The 5,595-nt window shown below is 43.2% G+C and overlaps 1 protein-coding gene across 1 annotated transcript in view; it reads left to right on the top strand.

Annotated features, from left to right (window-relative positions):
* Positions 1-325, top strand: part of LOC145875715 (tripartite motif-containing protein 16) — an 8,289-nt gene extending 7,964 nt beyond the window's left edge. Inside the window, exon 6 of the mRNA XM_082971539.1 lies at positions 1-325. This exon is cut by the window's left edge and continues 806 nt beyond it. The gene's annotated coding sequence lies outside the window, so the exon portion shown is untranslated.
* Positions 326-5,595: the final 5,270 nt, after the last annotated feature.

Genomic DNA, 5,595 nt, shown 5'->3' with positions numbered 1-5,595 from the left:
GTCTATAGCTGAGCTGGTTAAACTGTAGTAGGGTCCACATAGATACTAGTCATGCTGGTGTAGTCTATAGCTGAGCTGGTTAAACTGTAGTAGGGTCCACATAGACACTAGTCATGCTGGTGTAGTCTATAGCTGAGCTGGTTAAACTGTAGTAGGGTCCACATAGATACTAGTCGTGCTGGTGTAGTCTATAGCTGAGCTGGTTAAACTGTAGTAGGGTCCACATAGATACTAGTCATGCTGGTGTAGTCTATAGCTGAGCTGGTTAAACTGTAGTAGGGTCCACATAGATACTAGTCATGCTGGTGTAGTCTATAGCTGAGCTGGTTAAACTGTAGTAGGGTCCACATAGATACTAGTCATGCTGGTGTAGTCTATAGCTGAGCTGGTTAAACTGTAGTAGGGTCCACATAGATACTAGTCATGCTGGTGTAGTCTATAGCTGAGCTGGTTAAACTGTAGTAGGGTCCACATAGATACTAGTCATGCTGGTGTAGTCTATAGCTGAGCTGGTTAAACTGTAGTAGGGTCCACATAGATACTAGTCATGCTGGTGTAGTCTATAGCTGAGCTGGTTAAACTGTAGTAGGGTCCACATAGATACTAGTCATGCTGGTGTAGTCTATAGCTGAGCTGGTTAAACTGTAGTAGGGTCCACATAGATACTAGTCATGCTGGTGTAGTCTATAGCTGAGCTGGTTAAACTGTAGTAGGGTCCACATAGATACTAGTCATGCTGGTGTAGTCTATAGCTGAGCTGGTTAAACTGTAGTAGGGTCCACATAGATACTAGTCATGCTGGTGTAGTCTATAGCTGAGCTGGTTAAACTGTAGTAGGGTCCACATAGATACTAGTCATGCTGGTGTAGTCTATAGCTGAGCTGGTTAAACTGTAGTAGGGTCCACATAGATACTAGTCATGCTGGTGTAGTCTATAGCTGAGCTGGTTAAACTGTAGTAGGGTCCACATAGATACTAGTCACGCTGGTGTAGTCTATAGCTGAGCTGGTTAAACTGTAGTAGGGTCCACATAGATACTAGTCATGCTGGTGTAGTCTATAGCTGAGCTGGTTAAACTGTAGTAGGGTCCACATAGATACTAGTCACGCTGGTGTAGTCTATAGCTGAGCTGGTTAAACTGTAGTAGGGTCCACATAGATACTAGTCACGCTGGTGTAGTCTATACCTGAGCTGGTTAAACTGTAGTAGGGTCCACATAGATACTAGTCATGCTGGTGTAGTCTATAGCTGAGCTGGTTAAACTGTAGTAGGGTCCACATAGATACTAGTCATGCTGGTGTAGTCTATAGCTGAGCTGGTTAAACTGTAGTAGGGTCCACATAGATACTAGTCATGCTGGTGTAGTCTATAGCTGAGCTGGTTAAACTGTAGTAGGGTCCACATAGATACTAGTCATGCTGGTGTAGTCTATAGCTGAGCTGGTTAAACTGTAGTAGGGTCCACATAGATACTAGTCATGCTGGTGTAGTCTATAGCTGAGCTGGTTAAACTGTAGTAGGGTCCACATAGATACTAGTCATGCTGGTGTAGTCTATAGCTGAGCTGGTTAAACTGTAGTAGGGTCCACATAGATACTAGTCATGCTGGTGTAGTCTATAGCTGAGCTGGTTAAACTGTAGTAGGGTCCACATAGATACTAGTCATGCTGGTGTAGTCTATAGCTGAGCTGGTTAAACTGTAGTAGGGTCCACATAGATACTAGTCATGCTGGTGTAGTCTATAGCTGAGCTGGTTAAACTGTAGTAGGGTCCACATAGATACTAGTCATGCTGGTGTAGTCTATAGCTGAGCTGGTTAAACTGTAGTAGGGTCCACATAGATACTAGTCATGCTGGTGTAGTCTATAGCTGAGCTGGTTAAACTGTAGTAGGGTCCACATAGATACTAGTCATGCTGGTGTAGTCTATAGCTGAGCTGGTTAAACTGTAGTAGGGTCCACATAGATACTAGTCATGCTGGTGTAGTCTATAGCTGAGCTGGTTAAACTGTAGTAGGGTCCACATAGATACTAGTCATGCTGGTGTAGTCTATAGCTGAGCTGGTTAAACTGTAGTAGGGTCCACATAGATACTAGTCATGCTGGTGTAGTCTATAGCTGAGCTGGTTAAACTGTAGTGGGGTCCACATAGATACTAGTCATGCTGGTGTAGTCTATAGCTGAGCTGGTTAAACTGTAGTAGGGTCCACATAGATACTAGTCATGCTGGTGTAGTCTATAGCTGAGCTGGTTAAACTGTAGTAGGGTCCACATAGATACTAGTCATGCTGGTGTAGTCTATAGCTGAGCTGGTTAAACTGTAGTAGGGTCCACATAGATACTAGTCATGCTGGTGTAGTCTATAGCTGAGCTGGTTAAACTGTAGTAGGGTCCACATAGACACTAGTCATGCTGGTGTAGTCTATAGCTGAGCTGGTTAAACTGTAGTAGGGTCCACATAGACACTAGTCATGCTGGTGTAGTCTATAGCTGAGCTGGTTAAACTGTAGTAGGGTCCACATAGATACTAGTCATGCTGGTGTAGTCTATAGCTGAGCTGGTTAAACTGTAGTAGGGTCCACATAGATACTAGTCATGCTGGTGTAGTCTATAGCTGAGCTGGTTAAACTGTAGTAGGGTCCACATAGATACTAGTCATGCTGGTGTAGTCTATAGCTGAGCTGGTTAAACTGTAGTAGGGTCCACATAGATACTAGTCATGCTGGTGTAGTCTATAGCTGAGCTGGTTAAACTGTAGTAGGGTCCACATAGATACTAGTCATGCTGGTGTAGTCTATAGCTGAGCTGGTTAAACTGTAGTAGGGTCCACATAGATACTAGTCATGCTGGTGTAGTCTATAGCTGAGCTGGTTAAACTGTAGTAGGGTCCACATAGATACTAGTCATGCTGGTGTAGTCTATAGCTGAGCTGGTTAAACTGTAGTAGGGTCCACATAGATACTAGTCATGCTGGTGTAGTCTATAGCTGAGCTGGTTAAACTGTAGTAGGGTCCACATAGATACTAGTCATGCTGGTGTAGTCTATAGCTGAGCTGGTTAAACTGTAGTAGGGTCCACATAGATACTAGTCATGCTGGTGTAGTCTATAGCTGAGCTGGTTAAACTGTAGTAGGGTCCACATAGATACTAGTCATGCTGGTGTAGTCTATAGCTGAGCTGGTTAAACTGTAGTAGGGTCCACATAGATACTAGTCATGCTGGTGTAGTCTATAGCTGAGCTGGTTAAACTGTAGTAGGGTCCACATAGATACTAGTCATGCTGGTGTAGTCTATAGCTGAGCTGGTTAAACTGTAGTAGGGTCCACATAGATACTAGTCATGCTGGTGTAGTCTATAGCTGAGCTGGTTAAACTGTAGTAGGGTCCACATAGATACTAGTCACGCTGGTGTAGTCTATAGCTGAGCTGGTTAAACTGTAGTAGGGTCCACATAGATACTAGTCATGCTGGTGTAGTCTATAGCTGAGCTGGTTAAACTGTAGTAGGGTCCACATAGATACTAGTCACGCTGGTGTAGTCTATAGCTGAGCTGGTTAAACTGTAGTAGGGTCCACATAGATACTAGTCACGCTGGTGTAGTCTATACCTGAGCTGGTTAAACTGTAGTAGGGTCCACATAGATACTAGTCATGCTGGTGTAGTCTATAGCTGAGCTGGTTAAACTGTAGTAGGGTCCACATAGATACTAGTCATGCTGGTGTAGTCTATAGCTGAGCTGGTTAAACTGTAGTAGGGTCCACATAGATACTAGTCATGCTGGTGTAGTCTATAGCTGAGCTGGTTAAACTGTAGTAGGGTCCACATAGATACTAGTCATGCTGGTGTAGTCTATAGCTGAGCTGGTTAAACTGTAGTAGGGTCCACATAGATACTAGTCATGCTGGTGTAGTCTATAGCTGAGCTGGTTAAACTGTAGTAGGGTCCACATAGATACTAGTCATGCTGGTGTAGTCTATAGCTGAGCTGGTTAAACTGTAGTAGGGTCCACATAGATACTAGTCATGCTGGTGTAGTCTATAGCTGAGCTGGTTAAACTGTAGTAGGGTCCACATAGATACTAGTCATGCTGGTGTAGTCTATAGCTGAGCTGGTTAAACTGTAGTAGGGTCCACATAGATACTAGTCATGCTGGTGTAGTCTATAGCTGAGCTGGTTAAACTGTAGTAGGGTCCACATAGATACTAGTCATGCTGGTGTAGTCTATAGCTGAGCTGGTTAAACTGTAGTAGGGTCCACATAGATACTAGTCATGCTGGTGTAGTCTATAGCTGAGCTGGTTAAACTGTAGTAGGGTCCACATAGATACTAGTCATGCTGGTGTAGTCTATAGCTGAGCTGGTTAAACTGTAGTAGGGTCCACATAGATACTAGTCATGCTGGTGTAGTCTATAGCTGAGCTGGTTAAACTGTAGTAGGGTCCACATAGATACTAGTCATGCTGGTGTAGTCTATAGCTGAGCTGGTTAAACTGTAGTAGGGTCCACATAGATACTAGTCATGCTGGTGTAGTCTATAGCTGAGCTGGTTAAACTGTAGTGGGGTCCACATAGATACTAGTCATGCTGGTGTAGTCTATAGCTGAGCTGGTTAAACTGTAGTAGGGTCCACATAGATACTAGTCATGCTGGTGTAGTCTATAGCTGAGCTGGTTAAACTGTAGTAGGGTCCACATAGATACTAGTCATGCTGGTGTAGTCTATAGCTGAGCTGGTTAAACTGTAGTAGGGTCCACATAGATACTAGTCATGCTGGTGTAGTCTATAGCTGAGCTGGTTAAACTGTAGTAGGGTCCACATAGATACTAGTCATGCTGGTGTAGTCTATAGCTGAGCTGGTTAAACTGTAGTAGGGTCCACATAGATACTAGTCATGCTGGTGTAGTCTATAGCTGAGCTGGTTAAACTGTAGTAGGGTCCACATAGATACTAGTCATGCTGGTGTAGTCTATAGCTGAGCTGGTTAAACTGTAGTAGGGTCCACATAGATACTAGTCATGCTGGTGTAGTCTATAGCTGAGCTGGTTAAACTGTAGTAGGGTCCACATAGATACTAGTCATGCTGGTGGTGATGGTCCCCAGATGTGATGATTTATTCTGCTCTGTTTTATGTACGATCCTTATTTTCTGACTGATTTGAATTTGAAGAGATTTAAGGTTTTCATATTTGATAAAATACAATGTCCATTTCCATGAATCATGATGTCTGGTGTTGATGTAACAACAGGTGGTCTTTTTAATCCACTATCCAGAGTCAGGAACAGATGAAGTTAGGTCTGCTACTGTTCAGTGATTAAATATATATACTTCTGTGAATATATGAACCATTTGCATCCAAAAATAAACTGCTCACATTCTGGAGATAAACTTTGTAAGGACTGTGTGTGTTTTGTGTAAATAGTTTCTGAAAAAAGTGTCCAGCTCAAACGCTGATTGTTGTTGTAAATGAGCGTTCTAAATGAGGGTTCTAAATGAGGGTTCTAAACGAGGGTTCTAAACGAGGGTTCTAAACGAGGGTTCTAAACGAGGGTTCTAAACGAGGGTTCTAAACGAGGGTTCTAAATGAGGGTTCTAAACGAGG

Source organism: Salmo salar, unplaced genomic scaffold (genome assembly GCF_965601325.2).
Source record: "Salmo salar unplaced genomic scaffold, fSalSal1 ptg000322l, whole genome shotgun sequence".
NCBI classification, from domain to species: Eukaryota; Metazoa; Chordata; class Actinopteri; order Salmoniformes; family Salmonidae; genus Salmo; species Salmo salar.
This window is presented reverse-complemented; position numbering and strand designations above follow the sequence as displayed.